The sequence below is a fragment of the Ranitomeya variabilis genome, unplaced genomic scaffold (assembly GCF_051348905.1).
Source record: "Ranitomeya variabilis isolate aRanVar5 unplaced genomic scaffold, aRanVar5.hap1 Scaffold_317, whole genome shotgun sequence".
Classification (NCBI taxonomy): domain Eukaryota; kingdom Metazoa; phylum Chordata; class Amphibia; order Anura; family Dendrobatidae; genus Ranitomeya; species Ranitomeya variabilis.
The window spans coordinates 1-25782 of record NW_027508062.1 but is presented as its reverse complement, the minus strand read 5'-3'; the positions used below and the strand labels follow the sequence as shown (position 1 = coordinate 25782).

At 44.1% G+C, this 25782-nt stretch overlaps 20 non-coding genes and 1 pseudogene across 20 annotated transcripts; all 21 read left to right on the top strand.

Moving 5' to 3' along the window:
* The first annotated feature begins 294 nt into the window (after positions 1 to 294).
* On the top strand, positions 295 to 485 carry LOC143789725 (U2 spliceosomal RNA). The gene has a single exon (XR_013219372.1). It is a non-coding gene; the product is annotated as a U2 spliceosomal RNA (small nuclear RNA).
* A 963-nt stretch (positions 486 to 1448) lies between these two features.
* LOC143789724 (U2 spliceosomal RNA) lies at positions 1449 to 1639 on the top strand. Its single transcript, XR_013219371.1, has one exon. It is a non-coding gene; the product is annotated as a U2 spliceosomal RNA (small nuclear RNA).
* Positions 1640 to 2602: 963 nt separating this feature from the next.
* Positions 2603 to 2793, top strand: LOC143789723 (U2 spliceosomal RNA). The gene has a single exon (XR_013219370.1). It is a non-coding gene; the product is annotated as a U2 spliceosomal RNA (small nuclear RNA).
* Positions 2794 to 3756: 963 nt separating this feature from the next.
* Positions 3757 to 3947, top strand: LOC143789722 (U2 spliceosomal RNA). Its single transcript, XR_013219369.1, has one exon. It is a non-coding gene; the product is annotated as a U2 spliceosomal RNA (small nuclear RNA).
* A 963-nt stretch (positions 3948 to 4910) lies between these two features.
* LOC143789721 (U2 spliceosomal RNA) lies at positions 4911 to 5101 on the top strand. The gene has a single exon (XR_013219368.1). It is a non-coding gene; the product is annotated as a U2 spliceosomal RNA (small nuclear RNA).
* A 2726-nt stretch (positions 5102 to 7827) lies between these two features.
* Positions 7828 to 7998, top strand: LOC143789709 (U2 spliceosomal RNA; annotated as a pseudogene).
* Positions 7999 to 8961: 963 nt separating this feature from the next.
* Positions 8962 to 9152, top strand: LOC143789719 (U2 spliceosomal RNA). The gene has a single exon (XR_013219366.1). It is a non-coding gene; the product is annotated as a U2 spliceosomal RNA (small nuclear RNA).
* Positions 9153 to 10115: 963 nt separating this feature from the next.
* LOC143789718 (U2 spliceosomal RNA) lies at positions 10116 to 10306 on the top strand. The gene has a single exon (XR_013219365.1). It is a non-coding gene; the product is annotated as a U2 spliceosomal RNA (small nuclear RNA).
* Positions 10307 to 11269: 963 nt separating this feature from the next.
* On the top strand, positions 11270 to 11460 carry LOC143789717 (U2 spliceosomal RNA). Its single transcript, XR_013219364.1, has one exon. It is a non-coding gene; the product is annotated as a U2 spliceosomal RNA (small nuclear RNA).
* A 963-nt stretch (positions 11461 to 12423) lies between these two features.
* Positions 12424 to 12614, top strand: LOC143789716 (U2 spliceosomal RNA). The gene has a single exon (XR_013219363.1). It is a non-coding gene; the product is annotated as a U2 spliceosomal RNA (small nuclear RNA).
* Positions 12615 to 13573: 959 nt separating this feature from the next.
* On the top strand, positions 13574 to 13764 carry LOC143789715 (U2 spliceosomal RNA). Its single transcript, XR_013219362.1, has one exon. It is a non-coding gene; the product is annotated as a U2 spliceosomal RNA (small nuclear RNA).
* A 963-nt stretch (positions 13765 to 14727) lies between these two features.
* On the top strand, positions 14728 to 14918 carry LOC143789714 (U2 spliceosomal RNA). Its single transcript, XR_013219361.1, has one exon. It is a non-coding gene; the product is annotated as a U2 spliceosomal RNA (small nuclear RNA).
* Positions 14919 to 15881: 963 nt separating this feature from the next.
* Positions 15882 to 16072, top strand: LOC143789713 (U2 spliceosomal RNA). The gene has a single exon (XR_013219360.1). It is a non-coding gene; the product is annotated as a U2 spliceosomal RNA (small nuclear RNA).
* A 963-nt stretch (positions 16073 to 17035) lies between these two features.
* LOC143789712 (U2 spliceosomal RNA) lies at positions 17036 to 17226 on the top strand. The gene has a single exon (XR_013219359.1). It is a non-coding gene; the product is annotated as a U2 spliceosomal RNA (small nuclear RNA).
* Positions 17227 to 18189: 963 nt separating this feature from the next.
* On the top strand, positions 18190 to 18380 carry LOC143789711 (U2 spliceosomal RNA). Its single transcript, XR_013219358.1, has one exon. It is a non-coding gene; the product is annotated as a U2 spliceosomal RNA (small nuclear RNA).
* A 963-nt stretch (positions 18381 to 19343) lies between these two features.
* On the top strand, positions 19344 to 19534 carry LOC143789710 (U2 spliceosomal RNA). Its single transcript, XR_013219357.1, has one exon. It is a non-coding gene; the product is annotated as a U2 spliceosomal RNA (small nuclear RNA).
* A 959-nt stretch (positions 19535 to 20493) lies between these two features.
* On the top strand, positions 20494 to 20684 carry LOC143789753 (U2 spliceosomal RNA). Its single transcript, XR_013219401.1, has one exon. It is a non-coding gene; the product is annotated as a U2 spliceosomal RNA (small nuclear RNA).
* Positions 20685 to 21647: 963 nt separating this feature from the next.
* On the top strand, positions 21648 to 21838 carry LOC143789742 (U2 spliceosomal RNA). The gene has a single exon (XR_013219389.1). It is a non-coding gene; the product is annotated as a U2 spliceosomal RNA (small nuclear RNA).
* Positions 21839 to 22801: 963 nt separating this feature from the next.
* LOC143789731 (U2 spliceosomal RNA) lies at positions 22802 to 22992 on the top strand. The gene has a single exon (XR_013219378.1). It is a non-coding gene; the product is annotated as a U2 spliceosomal RNA (small nuclear RNA).
* A 961-nt stretch (positions 22993 to 23953) lies between these two features.
* LOC143789720 (U2 spliceosomal RNA) lies at positions 23954 to 24144 on the top strand. The gene has a single exon (XR_013219367.1). It is a non-coding gene; the product is annotated as a U2 spliceosomal RNA (small nuclear RNA).
* Positions 24145 to 25106: 962 nt separating this feature from the next.
* Positions 25107 to 25297, top strand: LOC143789705 (U2 spliceosomal RNA). Its single transcript, XR_013219353.1, has one exon. It is a non-coding gene; the product is annotated as a U2 spliceosomal RNA (small nuclear RNA).
* The last annotated feature ends 485 nt before the right edge of the window (positions 25298 to 25782 follow it).

Here is a 25782-nt window from a genome sequence, read left to right as displayed (position 1 = left end):
GGCTGGAGGGTGTGGTCAAAGTAGGCGGAGTTATGCAGATTCAAAACGCGTCGTGCACAGCTTGAACAAACACTCACACACAGACAGACAGACAGACAGACACACACACTCTCCGTCTCTCACACACAGACACACATACACAGCAGAACTGTCATTGACAGCAGAACTGTCATTGAGAAGGCCTCCCTCCAGAGTTTCTGAAAATGTCCTCCCTGCGGCAATCTTTTGCTCTGTCTCCACAATGGGTATTGGTGGTAGGCCTTGGTGCGGCCCACGGGGCGCAGCGGCTTCGGTATCGCTTCTCGGCCTTTTGGCTAAGATCAAGTGTAGTATCTGTTCTTATCAGTTTAATATCTGATACGTCCCCTATTTGGGGACCATATATTAAATGGATTTTTGGAACAGGGAGATGGAAGAAGAGCTTGCTCTGTCCACTCCACGCATTGACCCGTTATTGCAGTATCTCCGGGACCAGTGCACTCCTTCTCTGATCCAGTTTCTAAAAACAGATTGAATTGAAATCAGCGCGAGTTGTCTTTTAACCCTTTATGGGAATTGATTTCAGGGTCAAAGAAGCACTTTTCTCAGGCCAAGTGTAGCATTTTGTTTGATTTCTCCTGGCCAATTGCAACATTTTCTGCGCCTTGCCTGGCCTTGCTTTCACCTATGTCTGTCAAACATTGCATTGCATTCAATATGCAATCAATCAATCAATCAATCAATCAATCAATCAATTTGTCTTTACTGGTTGCTGCAACAGGTGTGTTAAGATTTAGGCCTTTCTTACAGTGTTGCAAATATACTGTGTCGGCTACCAAACTAGGCCCCTGCTGTCTGTCAGCACTTGCTATTTAAATTGAAGCATTCAATGAGTAGTTCTGCCATACATACTGCATTTCTGACCGCAGGAATTCTTTTTTGAAACATTGTCTCCCTCTTGTGGACCACCGGTTTTTCAATGCGTTGTATTATATGCATTTTTAAAAGAAAAAAAGTAAGTAAAAATGGTGCCTGTGCTGATCTTGAATAGGCTTGTCTTGTCCATCTACACCTGTGTGTGTGTGAGCATTCTAATGCTTTTCACCAACCAGGTGCGCTGCCTGCAGTAGATAGAATCTTAGCACGGAACATTCATGTGCTGTCACAATGGGGCTGGCTGGAGGGTGTGGTCAAAGTAGGCGGAGTTATGCAGATTCAAAACGCGTCGTGCACAGCTTGAACAAACACTCACACACAGACAGACAGACAGACAGACACACACACTCTCCGTCTCTCACACACAGACACACATACACAGCAGAACTGTCATTGACAGCAGAACTGTCATTGAGAAGGCCTCCCTCCAGAGTTTCTGAAAATGTCCTCCCTGCGGCAATCTTTTGCTCTGTCTCCACAATGGGTATTGGTGGTAGGCCTTGGTGCGGCCCACGGGGCGCAGCGGCTTCGGTATCGCTTCTCGGCCTTTTGGCTAAGATCAAGTGTAGTATCTGTTCTTATCAGTTTAATATCTGATACGTCCCCTATTTGGGGACCATATATTAAATGGATTTTTGGAACAGGGAGATGGAAGAAGAGCTTGCTCTGTCCACTCCACGCATTGACCCGTTATTGCAGTATCTCCGGGACCAGTGCACTCCTTCTCTGATCCAGTTTCTAAAAACAGATTGAATTGAAATCAGCGCGAGTTGTCTTTTAACCCTTTATGGGAATTGATTTCAGGGTCAAAGAAGCACTTTTCTCAGGCCAAGTGTAGCATTTTGTTTGATTTCTCCTGGCCAATTGCAACATTTTCTGCGCCTTGCCTGGCCTTGCTTTCACCTATGTCTGTCAAACATTGCATTGCATTCAATATGCAATCAATCAATCAATCAATCAATCAATCAATCAATTTGTCTTTACTGGTTGCTGCAACAGGTGTGTTAAGATTTAGGCCTTTCTTACAGTGTTGCAAATATACTGTGTCGGCTACCAAACTAGGCCCCTGCTGTCTGTCAGCACTTGCTATTTAAATTGAAGCATTCAATGAGTAGTTCTGCCATACATACTGCATTTCTGACCGCAGGAATTCTTTTTTGAAACATTGTCTCCCTCTTGTGGACCACCGGTTTTTCAATGCGTTGTATTATATGCATTTTTAAAAGAAAAAAAGTAAGTAAAAATGGTGCCTGTGCTGATCTTGAATAGGCTTGTCTTGTCCATCTACACCTGTGTGTGTGTGAGCATTCTAATGCTTTTCACCAACCAGGTGCGCTGCCTGCAGTAGATAGAATCTTAGCACGGAACATTCATGTGCTGTCACAATGGGGCTGGCTGGAGGGTGTGGTCAAAGTAGGCGGAGTTATGCAGATTCAAAACGCGTCGTGCACAGCTTGAACAAACACTCACACACAGACAGACAGACAGACAGACACACACACTCTCCGTCTCTCACACACAGACACACATACACAGCAGAACTGTCATTGACAGCAGAACTGTCATTGAGAAGGCCTCCCTCCAGAGTTTCTGAAAATGTCCTCCCTGCGGCAATCTTTTGCTCTGTCTCCACAATGGGTATTGGTGGTAGGCCTTGGTGCGGCCCACGGGGCGCAGCGGCTTCGGTATCGCTTCTCGGCCTTTTGGCTAAGATCAAGTGTAGTATCTGTTCTTATCAGTTTAATATCTGATACGTCCCCTATTTGGGGACCATATATTAAATGGATTTTTGGAACAGGGAGATGGAAGAAGAGCTTGCTCTGTCCACTCCACGCATTGACCCGTTATTGCAGTATCTCCGGGACCAGTGCACTCCTTCTCTGATCCAGTTTCTAAAAACAGATTGAATTGAAATCAGCGCGAGTTGTCTTTTAACCCTTTATGGGAATTGATTTCAGGGTCAAAGAAGCACTTTTCTCAGGCCAAGTGTAGCATTTTGTTTGATTTCTCCTGGCCAATTGCAACATTTTCTGCGCCTTGCCTGGCCTTGCTTTCACCTATGTCTGTCAAACATTGCATTGCATTCAATATGCAATCAATCAATCAATCAATCAATCAATCAATCAATTTGTCTTTACTGGTTGCTGCAACAGGTGTGTTAAGATTTAGGCCTTTCTTACAGTGTTGCAAATATACTGTGTCGGCTACCAAACTAGGCCCCTGCTGTCTGTCAGCACTTGCTATTTAAATTGAAGCATTCAATGAGTAGTTCTGCCATACATACTGCATTTCTGACCGCAGGAATTCTTTTTTGAAACATTGTCTCCCTCTTGTGGACCACCGGTTTTTCAATGCGTTGTATTATATGCATTTTTAAAAGAAAAAAAGTAAGTAAAAATGGTGCCTGTGCTGATCTTGAATAGGCTTGTCTTGTCCATCTACACCTGTGTGTGTGTGAGCATTCTAATGCTTTTCACCAACCAGGTGCGCTGCCTGCAGTAGATAGAATCTTAGCACGGAACATTCATGTGCTGTCACAATGGGGCTGGCTGGAGGGTGTGGTCAAAGTAGGCGGAGTTATGCAGATTCAAAACGCGTCGTGCACAGCTTGAACAAACACTCACACACAGACAGACAGACAGACAGACACACACACTCTCCGTCTCTCACACACAGACACACATACACAGCAGAACTGTCATTGACAGCAGAACTGTCATTGAGAAGGCCTCCCTCCAGAGTTTCTGAAAATGTCCTCCCTGCGGCAATCTTTTGCTCTGTCTCCACAATGGGTATTGGTGGTAGGCCTTGGTGCGGCCCACGGGGCGCAGCGGCTTCGGTATCGCTTCTCGGCCTTTTGGCTAAGATCAAGTGTAGTATCTGTTCTTATCAGTTTAATATCTGATACGTCCCCTATTTGGGGACCATATATTAAATGGATTTTTGGAACAGGGAGATGGAAGAAGAGCTTGCTCTGTCCACTCCACGCATTGACCCGTTATTGCAGTATCTCCGGGACCAGTGCACTCCTTCTCTGATCCAGTTTCTAAAAACAGATTGAATTGAAATCAGCGCGAGTTGTCTTTTAACCCTTTATGGGAATTGATTTCAGGGTCAAAGAAGCACTTTTCTCAGGCCAAGTGTAGCATTTTGTTTGATTTCTCCTGGCCAATTGCAACATTTTCTGCGCCTTGCCTGGCCTTGCTTTCACCTATGTCTGTCAAACATTGCATTGCATTCAATATGCAATCAATCAATCAATCAATCAATCAATCAATCAATTTGTCTTTACTGGTTGCTGCAACAGGTGTGTTAAGATTTAGGCCTTTCTTACAGTGTTGCAAATATACTGTGTCGGCTACCAAACTAGGCCCCTGCTGTCTGTCAGCACTTGCTATTTAAATTGAAGCATTCAATGAGTAGTTCTGCCATACATACTGCATTTCTGACCGCAGGAATTCTTTTTTGAAACATTGTCTCCCTCTTGTGGACCACCGGTTTTTCAATGCGTTGTATTATATGCATTTTTAAAAGAAAAAAAGTAAGTAAAAATGGTGCCTGTGCTGATCTTGAATAGGCTTGTCTTGTCCATCTACACCTGTGTGTGTGTGAGCATTCTAATGCTTTTCACCAACCAGGTGCGCTGCCTGCAGTAGATAGAATCTTAGCACGGAACATTCATGTGCTGTCACAATGGGGCTGGCTGGAGGGTGTGGTCAAAGTAGGCGGAGTTATGCAGATTCAAAACGCGTCGTGCACAGCTTGAACAAACACTCACACACAGACAGACAGACAGACAGACACACACACTCTCCGTCTCTCACACACAGACACACATACACAGCAGAACTGTCATTGACAGCAGAACTGTCATTGAGAAGGCCTCCCTCCAGAGTTTCTGAAAATGTCCTCCCTGCGGCAATCTTTTGCTCTGTCTCCACAATGGGTATTGGTGGTAGGCCTTGGTGCGGCCCACGGGGCGCAGCGGCTTCGGTATCGCTTCTCGGCCTTTTGGCTAAGATCAAGTGTAGTATCTGTTCTTATCAGTTTAATATCTGATACGTCCCCTATTTGGGGACCATATATTAAATGGATTTTTGGAACAGGGAGATGGAAGAAGAGCTTGCTCTGTCCACTCCACGCATTGACCCGTTATTGCAGTATCTCCGGGACCAGTGCACTCCTTCTCTGATCCAGTTTCTAAAAACAGATTGAATTGAAATCAGCGCGAGTTGTCTTTTAACCCTTTATGGGAATTGATTTCAGGGTCAAAGAAGCACTTTTCTCAGGCCAAGTGTAGCATTTTGTTTGATTTCTCCTGGCCAATTGCAACATTTTCTGCGCCTTGCCTGGCCTTGCTTTCACCTATGTCTGTCAAACATTGCATTGCATTCAATATGCAATCAATCAATCAATCAATCAATCAATCAATCAATTTGTCTTTACTGGTTGCTGCAACAGGTGTGTTAAGATTTAGGCCTTTCTTACAGTGTTGCAAATATACTGTGTCGGCTACCAAACTAGGCCCCTGCTGTCTGTCAGCACTTGCTATTTAAATTGAAGCATTCAATGAGTAGTTCTGCCATACATACTGCATTTCTGACCGCAGGAATTCTTTTTTGAAACATTGTCTCCCTCTTGTGGACCACCGGTTTTTCAATGCGTTGTATTATATGCATTTTTAAAAGAAAAAAAGTAAGTAAAAATGGTGCCTGTGCTGATCTTGAATAGGCTTGTCTTGTCCATCTACACCTGTGTGTGTGTGAGCATTCTAATGCTTTTCACCAACCAGGTGCGCTGCCTGCAGTAGATAGAATCTTAGCACGGAACATTCATGTGCTGTCACAATGGGGCTGGCTGGAGGGTGTGGTCAAAGTAGGCGGAGTTATGCAGATTCAAAACGCGTCGTGCACAGCTTGAACAAACACTCACACACAGACAGACAGACAGACAGACACACACACTCTCCGTCTCTCACACACAGACACACATACACAGCAGAACTGTCATTGACAGCAGAACTGTCATTGAGAAGGCCTCCCTCCAGAGTTTCTGAAAATGTCCTCCCTGCGGCAATCTTTTGCTCTGTCTCCACAATGGGTATTGGTGGTAGGCCTTGGTGCGGCCCACGGGGCGCAGCGGCTTCGGTATCGCTTCTCGGCCTTTTGGCTAAGATCAAGTGTAGTGGCTTGATTGTTGCTGCACTTGGTCTGGCCTGAGGTGCCCAGGGTACCCGACTCCTTGGCCTGGGGGGATCGCTGCATCTAGCGGTGTGGCTTCACCCCCCTGCTGCTATTGGGGAGCCGGCTTAGTCCCTGGGCAACGAGAGGCGATCACCTACCGGGTCACCTTGGAAAAGGTGTCTGAAGGTCGTTTTCTGGAGAACGTTCGTGGTTTTGGTAACCTTGAAGATGGAAGAGATACCGGGTTATATGAGGACAAAGAATGCAGTACGGTTTGCGATGGACGAGAACATGAAAGATGTGAAGAATCTGGACTTCGTGATTAAGGAACTTCTTTTAGGTTTGTTTCAATTGGATAGATCATGGATTCTATCAATTATGGATTACCCAAGACGTGGGCATTTTGATATTACTTTTTGTCAAGAAGTTTATTATCTGCAGTTTCTGGAGCGATGGTGTGAGAGGAAGACGGATCCAAGAATGGATGGGGTGAAGGTAATTCCTCATTTTGAAGTAAATCGCAAGATGTTTATTGTAAAAATGTATTCTCCATATGTGAAGGAAAATGACATTGAGTGTTTTCTGAGGAAATTCTGTGAGATAGAAGAAAGAAAAGGAAAAGTGATGAACTCGCATGGTTTTTGGACTGGCAAATGGAAATTTGTTTGTAAACTTAGAAAAGACGGTAGTGGAAATTGGTTTTTGCCACCAGCAAGGTTTAAAGTGGGAAGTGCAACAGGTGATCTTTTTTTTGCAGGTATGGGTGTCTTCTGTAAGAATTGTAAGCAGTATGGTCATGTTGCGGAAGATTGTACGAAGATTGTGTGCTCCAAATGTTTAAACGAAGGCCATGTGTTTGCAGACTGTCAAGAAGGGAAGGTCTGTAACCTATGTGGAGGGAAGGGCCATTTATTTAGAGAGTGTCCGGAGAGAAGGAGGGAAAAACAGGTGCAGGAGGTGAGATTAAATATAAGTACGAGTGGTATAGAGGAAAAGGGAAAAGAGGAAAAAGAAGAACATAAAGTACAATGGGGTGACACAGAATGTCAAGTGGAAGATTTAGAACCTGAAGAGATTGTTGAGGAAAGTTCGACACTGGTAATAAAAAGGACTAAGAAGGATAACATTTCTGGGTTGTCCACATCAGTATTTGGAGGTAAAAAGGAGAAGAGTGTATGGGAAAAAGCAAGGGAGCTTCCTTTGCTTCCTACATTGAAAGAAGAGTTGACAAGTATGAAGGAAATTGGAGTTGTTTTTCAAGAGTTACATGAAAAGATTAAGAGCAGTCTTGCTAATGATCCAGAAAGATTTTTTATAACGTATAAAGTGGTTAAAGCGTTAAGAGTACACACAGAGGGAGAGATGGCTTCTCCATCTGGTGTGTCAGAGTCTATGTTGGATTATTTAGCGATCTTTGCAGTTAGAGGAGGAATGATACCGTAATATGTGGGAAAACTAGGAAGTGGTATTGATTCTGTTTCATGTGTATAAAATTTAGTTCTAAGTAATAGTAATTTTGTAACATACTTTTTGTAATATCTGTTTTTGGAATGTATTTGTTTTTTGTTTATTTCCTTAAAACAAAAAGTTAAAAATTAAATAACTTGAAATATATTTGAACACGATGATGGATTTGGTCCATCATCATATGTATACAAATATGTGTGATGGTACTTGTAATCTGAGTGTATCTGGAAAAAAAAAAAAAAAAAAAAAAAAAAAAAAAAAAAAAAAAAAAAAAAAAAAATCTGTTCTTATCAGTTTAATATCTGATACGTCCCCTATTTGGGGACCATATATTAAATGGATTTTTGGAACAGGGAGATGGAAGAAGAGCTTGCTCTGTCCACTCCACGCATTGACCCGTTATTGCAGTATCTCCGGGACCAGTGCACTCCTTCTCTGATCCAGTTTCTAAAAACAGATTGAATTGAAATCAGCGCGAGTTGTCTTTTAACCCTTTATGGGAATTGATTTCAGGGTCAAAGAAGCACTTTTCTCAGGCCAAGTGTAGCATTTTGTTTGATTTCTCCTGGCCAATTGCAACATTTTCTGCGCCTTGCCTGGCCTTGCTTTCACCTATGTCTGTCAAACATTGCATTGCATTCAATATGCAATCAATCAATCAATCAATCAATCAATCAATCAATTTGTCTTTACTGGTTGCTGCAACAGGTGTGTTAAGATTTAGGCCTTTCTTACAGTGTTGCAAATATACTGTGTCGGCTACCAAACTAGGCCCCTGCTGTCTGTCAGCACTTGCTATTTAAATTGAAGCATTCAATGAGTAGTTCTGCCATACATACTGCATTTCTGACCGCAGGAATTCTTTTTTGAAACATTGTCTCCCTCTTGTGGACCACCGGTTTTTCAATGCGTTGTATTATATGCATTTTTAAAAGAAAAAAAGTAAGTAAAAATGGTGCCTGTGCTGATCTTGAATAGGCTTGTCTTGTCCATCTACACCTGTGTGTGTGTGAGCATTCTAATGCTTTTCACCAACCAGGTGCGCTGCCTGCAGTAGATAGAATCTTAGCACGGAACATTCATGTGCTGTCACAATGGGGCTGGCTGGAGGGTGTGGTCAAAGTAGGCGGAGTTATGCAGATTCAAAACGCGTCGTGCACAGCTTGAACAAACACTCACACACAGACAGACAGACAGACAGACACACACACTCTCCGTCTCTCACACACAGACACACATACACAGCAGAACTGTCATTGACAGCAGAACTGTCATTGAGAAGGCCTCCCTCCAGAGTTTCTGAAAATGTCCTCCCTGCGGCAATCTTTTGCTCTGTCTCCACAATGGGTATTGGTGGTAGGCCTTGGTGCGGCCCACGGGGCGCAGCGGCTTCGGTATCGCTTCTCGGCCTTTTGGCTAAGATCAAGTGTAGTATCTGTTCTTATCAGTTTAATATCTGATACGTCCCCTATTTGGGGACCATATATTAAATGGATTTTTGGAACAGGGAGATGGAAGAAGAGCTTGCTCTGTCCACTCCACGCATTGACCCGTTATTGCAGTATCTCCGGGACCAGTGCACTCCTTCTCTGATCCAGTTTCTAAAAACAGATTGAATTGAAATCAGCGCGAGTTGTCTTTTAACCCTTTATGGGAATTGATTTCAGGGTCAAAGAAGCACTTTTCTCAGGCCAAGTGTAGCATTTTGTTTGATTTCTCCTGGCCAATTGCAACATTTTCTGCGCCTTGCCTGGCCTTGCTTTCACCTATGTCTGTCAAACATTGCATTGCATTCAATATGCAATCAATCAATCAATCAATCAATCAATCAATCAATTTGTCTTTACTGGTTGCTGCAACAGGTGTGTTAAGATTTAGGCCTTTCTTACAGTGTTGCAAATATACTGTGTCGGCTACCAAACTAGGCCCCTGCTGTCTGTCAGCACTTGCTATTTAAATTGAAGCATTCAATGAGTAGTTCTGCCATACATACTGCATTTCTGACCGCAGGAATTCTTTTTTGAAACATTGTCTCCCTCTTGTGGACCACCGGTTTTTCAATGCGTTGTATTATATGCATTTTTAAAAGAAAAAAAGTAAGTAAAAATGGTGCCTGTGCTGATCTTGAATAGGCTTGTCTTGTCCATCTACACCTGTGTGTGTGTGAGCATTCTAATGCTTTTCACCAACCAGGTGCGCTGCCTGCAGTAGATAGAATCTTAGCACGGAACATTCATGTGCTGTCACAATGGGGCTGGCTGGAGGGTGTGGTCAAAGTAGGCGGAGTTATGCAGATTCAAAACGCGTCGTGCACAGCTTGAACAAACACTCACACACAGACAGACAGACAGACAGACACACACACTCTCCGTCTCTCACACACAGACACACATACACAGCAGAACTGTCATTGACAGCAGAACTGTCATTGAGAAGGCCTCCCTCCAGAGTTTCTGAAAATGTCCTCCCTGCGGCAATCTTTTGCTCTGTCTCCACAATGGGTATTGGTGGTAGGCCTTGGTGCGGCCCACGGGGCGCAGCGGCTTCGGTATCGCTTCTCGGCCTTTTGGCTAAGATCAAGTGTAGTATCTGTTCTTATCAGTTTAATATCTGATACGTCCCCTATTTGGGGACCATATATTAAATGGATTTTTGGAACAGGGAGATGGAAGAAGAGCTTGCTCTGTCCACTCCACGCATTGACCCGTTATTGCAGTATCTCCGGGACCAGTGCACTCCTTCTCTGATCCAGTTTCTAAAAACAGATTGAATTGAAATCAGCGCGAGTTGTCTTTTAACCCTTTATGGGAATTGATTTCAGGGTCAAAGAAGCACTTTTCTCAGGCCAAGTGTAGCATTTTGTTTGATTTCTCCTGGCCAATTGCAACATTTTCTGCGCCTTGCCTGGCCTTGCTTTCACCTATGTCTGTCAAACATTGCATTGCATTCAATATGCAATCAATCAATCAATCAATCAATCAATCAATCAATTTGTCTTTACTGGTTGCTGCAACAGGTGTGTTAAGATTTAGGCCTTTCTTACAGTGTTGCAAATATACTGTGTCGGCTACCAAACTAGGCCCCTGCTGTCTGTCAGCACTTGCTATTTAAATTGAAGCATTCAATGAGTAGTTCTGCCATACATACTGCATTTCTGACCGCAGGAATTCTTTTTTGAAACATTGTCTCCCTCTTGTGGACCACCGGTTTTTCAATGCGTTGTATTATATGCATTTTTAAAAGAAAAAAAGTAAGTAAAAATGGTGCCTGTGCTGATCTTGAATAGGCTTGTCTTGTCCATCTACACCTGTGTGTGTGTGAGCATTCTAATGCTTTTCACCAACCAGGTGCGCTGCCTGCAGTAGATAGAATCTTAGCACGGAACATTCATGTGCTGTCACAATGGGGCTGGCTGGAGGGTGTGGTCAAAGTAGGCGGAGTTATGCAGATTCAAAACGCGTCGTGCACAGCTTGAACAAACACTCACACACAGACAGACAGACAGACAGACACACACACTCTCCGTCTCTCACACACAGACACACATACACAGCAGAACTGTCATTGACAGCAGAACTGTCATTGAGAAGGCCTCCCTCCAGAGTTTCTGAAAATGTCCTCCCTGCGGCAATCTTTTGCTCTGTCTCCACAATGGGTATTGGTGGTAGGCCTTGGTGCGGCCCACGGGGCGCAGCGGCTTCGGTATCGCTTCTCGGCCTTTTGGCTAAGATCAAGTGTAGTATCTGTTCTTATCAGTTTAATATCTGATACGTCCCCTATTTGGGGACCATATATTAAATGGATTTTTGGAACAGGGAGATGGAAGAAGAGCTTGCTCTGTCCACTCCACGCATTGACCCGTTATTGCAGTATCTCCGGGACCAGTGCACTCCTTCTCTGATCCAGTTTCTAAAAACAGATTGAATTGAAATCAGCGCGAGTTGTCTTTTAACCCTTTATGGGAATTGATTTCAGGGTCAAAGAAGCACTTTTCTCAGGCCAAGTGTAGCATTTTGTTTGATTTCTCCTGGCCAATTGCAACATTTTCTGCGCCTTGCCTGGCCTTGCTTTCACCTATGTCTGTCAAACATTGCATTGCATTCAATATGCAATCAATCAATCAATCAATCAATCAATCAATCAATTTGTCTTTACTGGTTGCTGCAACAGGTGTGTTAAGATTTAGGCCTTTCTTACAGTGTTGCAAATATACTGTGTCGGCTACCAAACTAGGCCCCTGCTGTCTGTCAGCACTTGCTATTTAAATTGAAGCATTCAATGAGTAGTTCTGCCATACATACTGCATTTCTGACCGCAGGAATTCTTTTTTGAAACATTGTCTCCCTCTTGTGGACCACCGGTTTTTCAATGCGTTGTATTATATGCATTTTTAAAAGAAAAAAAGTAAGTAAAAATGGTGCCTGTGCTGATCTTGAATAGGCTTGTCTTGTCCATCTACACCTGTGTGTGTGTGAGCATTCTAATGCTTTTCACCAACCAGGTGCGCTGCCTGCAGTAGATAGAATCTTAGCACGGAACATTCATGTGCTGTCACAATGGGGCTGGCTGGAGGGTGTGGTCAAAGTAGGCGGAGTTATGCAGATTCAAAACGCGTCGTGCACAGCTTGAACAAACACTCACACACAGACAGACAGACAGACAGACACACACACTCTCCGTCTCTCACACACAGACACACATACACAGCAGAACTGTCATTGACAGCAGAACTGTCATTGAGAAGGCCTCCCTCCAGAGTTTCTGAAAATGTCCTCCCTGCGGCAATCTTTTGCTCTGTCTCCACAATGGGTATTGGTGGTAGGCCTTGGTGCGGCCCACGGGGCGCAGCGGCTTCGGTATCGCTTCTCGGCCTTTTGGCTAAGATCAAGTGTAGTATCTGTTCTTATCAGTTTAATATCTGATACGTCCCCTATTTGGGGACCATATATTAAATGGATTTTTGGAACAGGGAGATGGAAGAAGAGCTTGCTCTGTCCACTCCACGCATTGACCCGTTATTGCAGTATCTCCGGGACCAGTGCACTCCTTCTCTGATCCAGTTTCTAAAAACAGATTGAATTGAAATCAGCGCGAGTTGTCTTTTAACCCTTTATGGGAATTGATTTCAGGGTCAAAGAAGCACTTTTCTCAGGCCAAGTGTAGCATTTTGTTTGATTTCTCCTGGCCAATTGCAACATTTTCTGCGCCTTGCCTGGCCTTGCTTTCACCTATGTCTGTCAAACATTGCATTGCATTCAATATGCAATCAATCAATCAATCAATCAATCAATCAATTTGTCTTTACTGGTTGCTGCAACAGGTGTGTTAAGATTTAGGCCTTTCTTACAGTGTTGCAAATATACTGTGTCGGCTACCAAACTAGGCCCCTGCTGTCTGTCAGCACTTGCTATTTAAATTGAAGCATTCAATGAGTAGTTCTGCCATACATACTGCATTTCTGACCGCAGGAATTCTTTTTTGAAACATTGTCTCCCTCTTGTGGACCACCGGTTTTTCAATGCGTTGTATTATATGCATTTTTAAAAGAAAAAAAGTAAGTAAAAATGGTGCCTGTGCTGATCTTGAATAGGCTTGTCTTGTCCATCTACACCTGTGTGTGTGTGAGCATTCTAATGCTTTTCACCAACCAGGTGCGCTGCCTGCAGTAGATAGAATCTTAGCACGGAACATTCATGTGCTGTCACAATGGGGCTGGCTGGAGGGTGTGGTCAAAGTAGGCGGAGTTATGCAGATTCAAAACGCGTCGTGCACAGCTTGAACAAACACTCACACACAGACAGACAGACAGACAGACACACACACTCTCCGTCTCTCACACACAGACACACATACACAGCAGAACTGTCATTGACAGCAGAACTGTCATTGAGAAGGCCTCCCTCCAGAGTTTCTGAAAATGTCCTCCCTGCGGCAATCTTTTGCTCTGTCTCCACAATGGGTATTGGTGGTAGGCCTTGGTGCGGCCCACGGGGCGCAGCGGCTTCGGTATCGCTTCTCGGCCTTTTGGCTAAGATCAAGTGTAGTATCTGTTCTTATCAGTTTAATATCTGATACGTCCCCTATTTGGGGACCATATATTAAATGGATTTTTGGAACAGGGAGATGGAAGAAGAGCTTGCTCTGTCCACTCCACGCATTGACCCGTTATTGCAGTATCTCCGGGACCAGTGCACTCCTTCTCTGATCCAGTTTCTAAAAACAGATTGAATTGAAATCAGCGCGAGTTGTCTTTTAACCCTTTATGGGAATTGATTTCAGGGTCAAAGAAGCACTTTTCTCAGGCCAAGTGTAGCATTTTGTTTGATTTCTCCTGGCCAATTGCAACATTTTCTGCGCCTTGCCTGGCCTTGCTTTCACCTATGTCTGTCAAACATTGCATTGCATTCAATATGCAATCAATCAATCAATCAATCAATCAATCAATCAATTTGTCTTTACTGGTTGCTGCAACAGGTGTGTTAAGATTTAGGCCTTTCTTACAGTGTTGCAAATATACTGTGTCGGCTACCAAACTAGGCCCCTGCTGTCTGTCAGCACTTGCTATTTAAATTGAAGCATTCAATGAGTAGTTCTGCCATACATACTGCATTTCTGACCGCAGGAATTCTTTTTTGAAACATTGTCTCCCTCTTGTGGACCACCGGTTTTTCAATGCGTTGTATTATATGCATTTTTAAAAGAAAAAAAGTAAGTAAAAATGGTGCCTGTGCTGATCTTGAATAGGCTTGTCTTGTCCATCTACACCTGTGTGTGTGTGAGCATTCTAATGCTTTTCACCAACCAGGTGCGCTGCCTGCAGTAGATAGAATCTTAGCACGGAACATTCATGTGCTGTCACAATGGGGCTGGCTGGAGGGTGTGGTCAAAGTAGGCGGAGTTATGCAGATTCAAAACGCGTCGTGCACAGCTTGAACAAACACTCACACACAGACAGACAGACAGACAGACACACACACTCTCCGTCTCTCACACACAGACACACATACACAGCAGAACTGTCATTGACAGCAGAACTGTCATTGAGAAGGCCTCCCTCCAGAGTTTCTGAAAATGTCCTCCCTGCGGCAATCTTTTGCTCTGTCTCCACAATGGGTATTGGTGGTAGGCCTTGGTGCGGCCCACGGGGCGCAGCGGCTTCGGTATCGCTTCTCGGCCTTTTGGCTAAGATCAAGTGTAGTATCTGTTCTTATCAGTTTAATATCTGATACGTCCCCTATTTGGGGACCATATATTAAATGGATTTTTGGAACAGGGAGATGGAAGAAGAGCTTGCTCTGTCCACTCCACGCATTGACCCGTTATTGCAGTATCTCCGGGACCAGTGCACTCCTTCTCTGATCCAGTTTCTAAAAACAGATTGAATTGAAATCAGCGCGAGTTGTCTTTTAACCCTTTATGGGAATTGATTTCAGGGTCAAAGAAGCACTTTTCTCAGGCCAAGTGTAGCATTTTGTTTGATTTCTCCTGGCCAATTGCAACATTTTCTGCGCCTTGCCTGGCCTTGCTTTCACCTATGTCTGTCAAACATTGCATTGCATTCAATATGCAATCAATCAATCAATCAATCAATCAATCAATCAATTTGTCTTTACTGGTTGCTGCAACAGGTGTGTTAAGATTTAGGCCTTTCTTACAGTGTTGCAAATATACTGTGTCGGCTACCAAACTAGGCCCCTGCTGTCTGTCAGCACTTGCTATTTAAATTGAAGCATTCAATGAGTAGTTCTGCCATACATACTGCATTTCTGACCGCAGGAATTCTTTTTTGAAACATTGTCTCCCTCTTGTGGACCACCGGTTTTTCAATGCGTTGTATTATATGCATTTTTAAAAGAAAAAAAGTAAGTAAAAATGGTGCCTGTGCTGATCTTGAATAGGCTTGTCTTGTCCATCTACACCTGTGTGTGTGTGAGCATTCTAATGCTTTTCACCAACCAGGTGCGCTGCCTGCAGTAGATAGAATCTTAGCACGGAACATTCATGTGCTGTCACAATGGGGCTGGCTGGAGGGTGTGGTCAAAGTAGGCGGAGTTATGCAGATTCAAAACGCGTCGTGCACAGCTTGAACAAACACTCACACACAGACAGACAGACAGACAGACACACACACTCTCCGTCTCTCACACACAGACACACATACACAGCAGAACTGTCATTGACAGCAGAACTGTCATTGAGAAGGCCTCCCTCCAGAGTTTCTGAAAATGTCCTCCCTGCGGCAATCTTTTGCTCTGTCTCCACAATGGGTATTGGTGGTAGGCCTTGGTGCGGCCCACGGGGCGCAGCGGCTTCGGTATCGCTTCTCGGCCTTTTGGCTAAGATCAAGTGTAGTATCTGTTCTTATCAGTTTAATATCTGATACGTCCCCTATTTGGGGACCATATATTAAATGGATTTTTGGAACAGGGAGATGGAAGAAGAGCTTGCTCTGTCCACTCCACGCATTGACCCGTTATTGCAGTATCTCCGGGACCAGTGCACTCCTTCTCTGATCCAGTTTCTAAAAACAGATTGAATTGAAATCAGCGCGAGTTGTCTTTTAACCCTTTATGGGAATTGATTTCAGGGTCAAAGAAGCACTTTTCTCAGGCCAAGTGTAGCATTTTGTTTGATTTCTCCTGGCCAATTGCAACATTTTCTGCGCCTTGCCTGGCCTTGCTTTCACCTATGTCTGTCAAACATTGCATTGCATTCAATATGCAATCAATCAATCAATCAATCAATCAATCAATCAATTTGTCTTTACTGGTTGCTGCAACAGGTGTGTTAAGATTTAGGCCTTTCTTACAGTGTTGCAAATATACTGTGTCGGCTACCAAACTAGGCCCCTGCTGTCTGTCAGCACTTGCTATTTAAATTGAAGCATTCAATGAGTAGTTCTGCCATACATACTGCATTTCTGACCGCAGGAATTCTTTTTTGAAACATTGTCTCCCTCTTGTGGACCACCGGTTTTTCAATGCGTTGTATTATATGCATTTTTAAAAGAAAAAAAGTAAGTAAAAATGGTGCCTGTGCTGATCTTGAATAGGCTTGTCTTGTCCATCTACACCTGTGTGTGTGTGAGCATTCTAATGCTTTTCACCAACCAGGTGCGCTGCCTGCAGTAGATAGAATCTTAGCACGGAACATTCATGTGCTGTCACAATGGGGCTGGCTGGAGGGTGTGGTCAAAGTAGGCGGAGTTATGCAGATTCAAAACGCGTCGTGCACAGCTTGAACAAACACTCACACACAGACAGACAGACAGACAGACACACACACTCTCCGTCTCTCACACACAGACACACATACACAGCAGAACTGTCATTGACAGCAGAACTGTCATTGAGAAGGCCTCCCTCCAGAGTTTCTGAAAATGTCCTCCCTGCGGCAATCTTTTGCTCTGTCTCCACAATGGGTATTGGTGGTAGGCCTTGGTGCGGCCCACGGGGCGCAGCGGCTTCGGTATCGCTTCTCGGCCTTTTGGCTAAGATCAAGTGTAGTATCTGTTCTTATCAGTTTAATATCTGATACGTCCCCTATTTGGGGACCATATATTAAATGGATTTTTGGAACAGGGAGATGGAAGAAGAGCTTGCTCTGTCCACTCCACGCATTGACCCGTTATTGCAGTATCTCCGGGACCAGTGCACTCCTTCTCTGATCCAGTTTCTAAAAACAGATTGAATTGAAATCAGCGCGAGTTGTCTTTTAACCCTTTATGGGAATTGATTTCAGGGTCAAAGAAGCACTTTTCTCAGGCCAAGTGTAGCATTTTGTTTGATTTCTCCTGGCCAATTGCAACATTTTCTGCGCCTTGCCTGGCCTTGCTTTCACCTATGTCTGTCAAACATTGCATTGCATTCAATATGCAATCAATCAATCAATCAATCAATCAATCAATCAATTTGTCTTTACTGGTTGCTGCAACAGGTGTGTTAAGATTTAGGCCTTTCTTACAGTGTTGCAAATATACTGTGTCGGCTACCAAACTAGGCCCCTGCTGTCTGTCAGCACTTGCTATTTAAATTGAAGCATTCAATGAGTAGTTCTGCCATACATACTGCATTTCTGACCGCAGGAATTCTTTTTTGAAACATTGTCTCCCTCTTGTGGACCACCGGTTTTTCAATGCGTTGTATTATATGCATTTTTAAAAGAAAAAAAGTAAGTAAAAATGGTGCCTGTGCTGATCTTGAATAGGCTTGTCTTGTCCATCTACACCTGTGTGTGTGTGAGCATTCTAATGCTTTTCACCAACCAGGTGCGCTGCCTGCAGTAGATAGAATCTTAGCACGGAACATTCATGTGCTGTCACAATGGGGCTGGCTGGAGGGTGTGGTCAAAGTAGGCGGAGTTATGCAGATTCAAAACGCGTCGTGCACAGCTTGAACAAACACTCACACACAGACAGACAGACAGACAGACACACACACTCTCCGTCTCTCACACACAGACACACATACACAGCAGAACTGTCATTGACAGCAGAACTGTCATTGAGAAGGCCTCCCTCCAGAGTTTCTGAAAATGTCCTCCCTGCGGCAATCTTTTGCTCTGTCTCCACAATGGGTATTGGTGGTAGGCCTTGGTGCGGCCCACGGGGCGCAGCGGCTTCGGTATCGCTTCTCGGCCTTTTGGCTAAGATCAAGTGTAGTATCTGTTCTTATCAGTTTAATATCTGATACGTCCCCTATTTGGGGACCATATATTAAATGGATTTTTGGAACAGGGAGATGGAAGAAGAGCTTGCTCTGTCCACTCCACGCATTGACCCGTTATTGCAGTATCTCCGGGACCAGTGCACTCCTTCTCTGATCCAGTTTCTAAAAACAGATTGAATTGAAATCAGCGCGAGTTGTCTTTTAACCCTTTATGGGAATTGATTTCAGGGTCAAAGAAGCACTTTTCTCAGGCCAAGTGTAGCATTTTGTTTGATTTCTCCTGGCCAATTGCAACATTTTCTGCGCCTTGCCTGGCCTTGCTTTCACCTATGTCTGTCAAACATTGCATTGCATTCAATATGCAATCAATCAATCAATCAATCAATCAATCAATCAATTTGTCTTTACTGGTTGCTGCAACAGGTGTGTTAAGATTTAGGCCTTTCTTACAGTGTTGCAAATATACTGTGTCGGCTACCAAACTAGGCCCCTGCTGTCTGTCAGCACTTGCTATTTAAATTGAAGCATTCAATGAGTAGTTCTGCCATACATACTGCATTTCTGACCGCAGGAATTCTTTTTTGAAACATTGTCTCCCTCTTGTGGACCACCGGTTTTTCAATGCGTTGTATTATATGCATTTTTAAAAGAAAAAAAGTAAGTAAAAATGGTGCCTGTGCTGATCTTGAATAGGCTTGTCTTGTCCATCTACACCTGTGTGTGTGTGAGCATTCTAATGCTTTTCACCAACCAGGTGCGCTGCCTGCAGTAGATAGAATCTTAGCACGGAACATTCATGTGCTGTCACAATGGGGCTGGCTGGAGGGTGTGGTCAAAGTAGGCGGAGTTATGCAGATTCAAAACGCGTCGTGCACAGCTTGAACAAACACTCACACACAGACAGACAGACAGACAGACACACACACTCTCCGTCTCTCACACACAGACACACATACACAGCAGAACTGTCATTGACAGCAGAACTGTCATTGAGAAGGCCTCCCTCCAGAGTTTCTGAAAATGTCCTCCCTGCGGCAATCTTTTGCTCTGTCTCCACAATGGGTATTGGTGGTAGGCCTTGGTGCGGCCCACGGGGCGCAGCGGCTTCGGTATCGCTTCTCGGCCTTTTGGCTAAGATCAAGTGTAGTATCTGTTCTTATCAGTTTAATATCTGATACGTCCCCTATTTGGGGACCATATATTAAATGGATTTTTGGAACAGGGAGATGGAAGAAGAGCTTGCTCTGTCCACTCCACGCATTGACCCGTTATTGCAGTATCTCCGGGACCAGTGCACTCCTTCTCTGATCCAGTTTCTAAAAACAGATTGAATTGAAATCAGCGCGAGTTGTCTTTTAACCCTTTATGGGAATTGATTTCAGGGTCAAAGAAGCACTTTTCTCAGGCCAAGTGTAGCATTTTGTTTGATTTCTCCTGGCCAATTGCAACATTTTCTGCGCCTTGCCTGGCCTTGCTTTCACCTATGTCTGTCAAACATTGCATTGCATTCAATATGCAATCAATCAATCAATCAATCAATCAATCAATTTGTCTTTACTGGTTGCTGCAACAGGTGTGTTAAGATTTAGGCCTTTCTTACAGTGTTGCAAATATACTGTGTCGGCTACCAAACTAGGCCCCTGCTGTCTGTCAGCACTTGCTATTTAAATTGAAGCATTCAATGAGTAGTTCTGCCATACATACTGCATTTCTGACCGCAGGAATTCTTTTTTGAAACATTGTCTCCCTCTTGTGGACCACCGGTTTTTCAATGCGTTGTATTATATGCATTTTTAAAAGAAAAAAAGTAAGTAAAAATGGTGCCTGTGCTGATCTTGAATAGGCTTGTCTTGTCCATCTACACCTGTGTGTGTGTGAGCATTCTAATGCTTTTCACCAACCAGGTGCGCTGCCTGCAGTAGATAGAATCTTAGCACGGAACATTCATGTGCTGTCACAATGGGGCTGGCTGGAGGGTGTGGTCAAAGTAGGCGGAGTTATGCAGATTCAAAACGCGTCGTGCACAGCTTGAACAAACACTCACACACAGACAGACAGACAGACAGACACACACACTCTCCGTCTCTCACACACAGACACACATACACAGCAGAACTGTCATTGACAGCAGAACTGTCATTGAGAAGGCCTCCCTCCAGAGTTTCTGAAAATGTCCTCCCTGCGGCAATCTTTTGCTCTGTCTCCACAATGGGTATTGGTGGTAGGCCTTGGTGCGGCCCACGGGGCGCAGCGGCTTCGGTATCGCTTCTCGGCCTTTTGGCTAAGATCAAGTGTAGTATCTGTTCTTATCAGTTTAATATCTGATACGTCCCCTATTTGGGGACCATATATTAAATGGATTTTTGGAACAGGGAGATGGAAGAAGAGCTTGCTCTGTCCACTCCACGCATTGACCCGTTATTGCAGTATCTCCGGGACCAGTGCACTCCTTCTCTGATCCAGTTTCTAAAAACAGATTGAATTGAAATCAGCGCGAGTTGTCTTTTAACCCTTTATGGGAATTGATTTCAGGGTCAAAGAAGCACTTTTCTCAGGCCAAGTGTAGCATTTTGTTTGATTTCTCCTGGCCAATTGCAACATTTTCTGCGCCTTGCCTGGCCTTGCTTTCACCTATGTCTGTCAAACATTGCATTGCATTCAATATGCAATCAATCAATCAATCAATCAATCAATCAATCAATTTGTCTTTACTGGTTGCTGCAACAGGTGTGTTAAGATTTAGGCCTTTCTTACAGTGTTGCAAATATACTGTGTCGGCTACCAAACTAGGCCCCTGCTGTCTGTCAGCACTTGCTATTTAAATTGAAGCATTCAATGAGTAGTTCTGCCATACATACTGCATTTCTGACCGCAGGAATTCTTTTTTGAAACATTGTCTCCCTCTTGTGGACCACCGGTTTTTCAATGCGTTGTATTATATGCATTTTTAAAAGAAAAAAAGTAAGTAAAAATGGTGCCTGTGCTGATCTTGAATAGGCTTGTCTTGTCCATCTACACCTGTGTGTGTGTGAGCATTCTAATGCTTTTCACCAACCAGGTGCGCTGCCTGCAGTAGATAGAATCTTAGCACGGAACATTCATGTGCTGTCACAATGGGGCTGGCTGGAGGGTGTGGTCAAAGTAGGCGGAGTTATGCAGATTCAAAACGCGTCGTGCACAGCTTGAACAAACACTCACACACAGACAGACAGACAGACAGACACACACACTCTCCGTCTCTCACACACAGACACACATACACAGCAGAACTGTCATTGACAGCAGAACTGTCATTGAGAAGGCCTCCCTCCAGAGTTTCTGAAAATGTCCTCCCTGCGGCAATCTTTTGCTCTGTCTCCACAATGGGTATTGGTGGTAGGCCTTGGTGCGGCCCACGGGGCGCAGCGGCTTCGGTATCGCTTCTCGGCCTTTTGGCTAAGATCAAGTGTAGTATCTGTTCTTATCAGTTTAATATCTGATACGTCCCCTATTTGGGGACCATATATTAAATGGATTTTTGGAACAGGGAGATGGAAGAAGAGCTTGCTCTGTCCACTCCACGCATTGACCCGTTATTGCAGTATCTCCGGGACCAGTGCACTCCTTCTCTGATCCAGTTTCTAAAAACAGATTGAATTGAAATCAGCGCGAGTTGTCTTTTAACCCTTTATGGGAATTGATTTCAGGGTCAAAGAAGCACTTTTCTCAGGCCAAGTGTAGCATTTTGTTTGATTTCTCCTGGCCAATTGCAACATTTTCTGCGCCTTGCCTGGCCTTGCTTTCACCTATGTCTGTCAAACATTGCATTGCATTCAATATGCAATCAATCAATCAATCAATCAATCAATCAATCAATTTGTCTTTACTGGTTGCTGCAACAGGTGTGTTAAGATTTAGGCCTTTCTTACAGTGTTGCAAATATACTGTGTCGGCTACCAAACTAGGCCCCTGCTGTCTGTCAGCACTTGCTATTTAAATTGAAGCATTCAATGAGTAGTTCTGCCATACATACTGCATTTCTGACCGCAGGAATTCTTTTTTGAAACATTGTCTCCCTCTTGTGGACCACCGGTTTTTCAATGCGTTGTATTATATGCATTTTTAAAAGAAAAAAAGTAAGTAAAAATGGTGCCTGTGCTGATCTTGAATAGGCTTGTCTTGTCCATCTACACCTGTGTGTGTGTGAGCATTCTAATGCTTTTCACCAACCAGGTGCGCTGCCTGCAGTAGATAGAATCTTAGCACGGAACATTCATGTGCTGTCACAATGGGGCTGGCTGGAGGGTGTGGTCAAAGTAGGCGGAGTTATGCAGATTCAAAACGCGTCGTGCACAGCTTGAACAAACACTCACACACAGACAGACAGACAGACAGACACACACACTCTCCGTCTCTCACACACAGACACACATACACAGCAGAACTGTCATTGACAGCAGAACTGTCATTGAGAAGGCCTCCCTCCAGAGTTTCTGAAAATGTCCTCCCTGCGGCAATCTTTTGCTCTGTCTCCACAATGGGTATTGGTGGTAGGCCTTGGTGCGGCCCACGGGGCGCAGCGGCTTCGGTATCGCTTCTCGGCCTTTTGGCTAAGATCAAGTGTAGTATCTGTTCTTATCAGTTTAATATCTGATACGTCCCCTATTTGGGGACCATATATTAAATGGATTTTTGGAACAGGGAGATGGAAGAAGAGCTTGCTCTGTCCACTCCACGCATTGACCCGTTATTGCAGTATCTCCGGGACCAGTGCACTCCTTCTCTGATCCAGTTTCTAAAAACAGATTGAATTGAAATCAGCGCGAGTTGTCTTTTAACCCTTTATGGGAATTGATTTCAGGGTCAAAGAAGCACTTTTCTCAGGCCAAGTGTAGCATTTTGTTTGATTTCTCCTGGCCAATTGCAACATTTTCTGCGCCTTGCTGGCCTTGCTTTCACCTATGTCTGTCAAACATTGCATTGCATTCAATATGCAATCAATCAATCAATCAATCAATCAATCAATCAATTTGTCTTTACTGGTTGCTGCAACAGGTGTGTTAAGATTTAGGCCTTTCTTACAGTGTTGCAAATATACTGTGTCGGCTACCAAACTAGGCCCCTGCTGTCTGTCAGCACTTGCTATTTAAATTGAAGCATTCAATGAGTAGTTCTGCCATACATACTGCATTTCTGACCGCAGGAATTCTTTTTTGAAACATTGTCTCCCTCTTGTGGACCACCGGTTTTTCAATGCGTTGTATTATATGCATTTTTAAAAGAAAAAAAGTAAGTAAAAATGGTGCCTGTGCTGATCTTGAATAGGCTTGTCTTGTCCATCTACACCTGTGTGTGTGTGAGCATTCTAATGCTTTTCACCAACCAGGTGCGCTGCCTGCAGTAGATAGAATCTTAGCACGGAACATTCATGTGCTGTCACAATGGGGCTGGCTGGAGGGTGTGGTCAAAGTAGGCGGAGTTATGCAGATTCAAAACGCGTCGTGCACAGCTTGAACAAACACTCACACACAGACAGACAGACAGACAGACACACACACTCTCCGTCTCTCACACACAGACACACATACACAGCAGAACTGTCATTGACAGCAGAACTGTCATTGAGAAGGCCTCCCTCCAGAGTTTCTGAAAATGTCCTCCCTGCGGCAATCTTTTGCTCTGTCTCCACAATGGGTATTGTGGTAGGCCTTGGTGCGGCCCACGGGGCGCAGCGGCTTCGGTATCGCTTCTCGGCCTTTTGGCTAAGATCAAGTGTAGTATCTGTTCTTATCAGTTTAATATCTGATACGTCCCCTATTTGGGGACCATATATTAAATGGATTTTTGGAACAGGGAGATGGAAGAAGAGCTTGCTCTGTCCACTCCACGCATTGACCCGTTATTGCAGTATCTCCGGGACCAGTGCACTCCTTCTCTGATCCAGTTTCTAAAAACAGATTGAATTGAAATCAGCGCGAGTTGTCTTTTAACCCTTTATGGGAATTGATTTCAGGGTCAAAGAAGCACTTTTCTCAGGCCAAGTGTAGCATTTTGTTTGATTTCTCCTGGCCAATTGCAACATTTTCTGCGCCTTGCCTGGCCTTGCTTTCACCTATGTCTGTCAAACATTGCATTGCATTCAATATGCAATCAATCAATCAATCAATCAATCAATCAATCAATTTGTCTTTACTGGTTGCTGCAACAGGTGTGTTAAGATTTAGGCCTTTCTTACAGTGTTGCAAATATACTGTGTCGGCTACCAAACTAGGCCCCTGCTGTCTGTCAGCACTTGCTATTTAAATTGAAGCATTCAATGAGTAGTTCTGCCATACATACTGCATTTCTGACCGCAGGAATTCTTTTTTGAAACATTGTCTCCCTCTTGTGACCACCGGTTTTTCAATGCGTTGTATTATATGCATTTTTAAAAGAAAAAAAGTAAGTAAAAATGGTGCCTGTGCTGATCTTGAATAGGCTTGTCTTGTCCATCTACACCTGTGTGTGTGTGAGCATTCTAATGCTTTTCACCAACCAGGTGCGCTGCCTGCAGTAGATAGAATCTTAGCACGGAACATTCATGTGCTGTCACAATGGGGCTGGCTGGAGGGTGTGGTCAAAGTAGGCGGAGTTATGCAGATTCAAAACGCGTCGTGCACAGCTTGAACAAACACTCACACACAGACAGACAGACAGACAGACACACACACTCTCCGTCTCTCACACACAGACACACATACACAGCAGAACTGTCATTGACAGCAGAACTGTCATTGAGAAGGCCTCCCTCCAGAGTTTCTGAAAATGTCCTCCCTGCGGCAATCTTTTGCTCTGTCTCCACAATGGGTATTGGTGGTAGGCCTTGGTGCGGCCCACGGGGCGCAGCGGCTTCGGTATCGCTTCTCGGCCTTTTGGCTAAGATCAAGTGTAGTATCTGTTCTTATCAGTTTAATATCTGATACGTCCCCTATTTGGGGACCATATATTAAATGGATTTTTGGAACAGGGAGATGGAAGAAGAGCTTGCTCTGTCCACTCCACGCATTGACCCGTTATTGCAGTATCTCCGGGACCAGTGCACTCCTTCTCTGATCCAGTTTCTAAAAACAGATTGAATTGAAATCAGCGCGAGTTGTCTTTTAACCCTTTATGGGAATTGATTTCAGGGTCAAAGAAGCACTTTTCTCAGGCCAAGTGTAGCATTTTGTTTGATTTCTCCTGGCCAATTGCAACATTTTCTGCGCCTTGCCTGGCCTTGCTTTCACCTATGTCTGTCAAACATTGCATTGCATTCAATATGCAATCAATCAATCAATCAATCAATCAATCAATCAATTTGTCTTTACTGGTTGCTGCAACAGGTGTGTTAAGATTTAGGCCTTTCTTACAGTGTTGCAAATATACTGTGTCGGCTACCAAACTAGGCCCCTGCTGTCTGTCAGCACTTGCTATTTAAATTGAAGCATTCAATGAGTAGTTCTGCCATACATACTGCATTTCTGACCGCAGGAATTCTTTTTTGAAACATTGTCTCCCTCTTGTGGACCACCGGTTTTTCAATGCGTTGTATT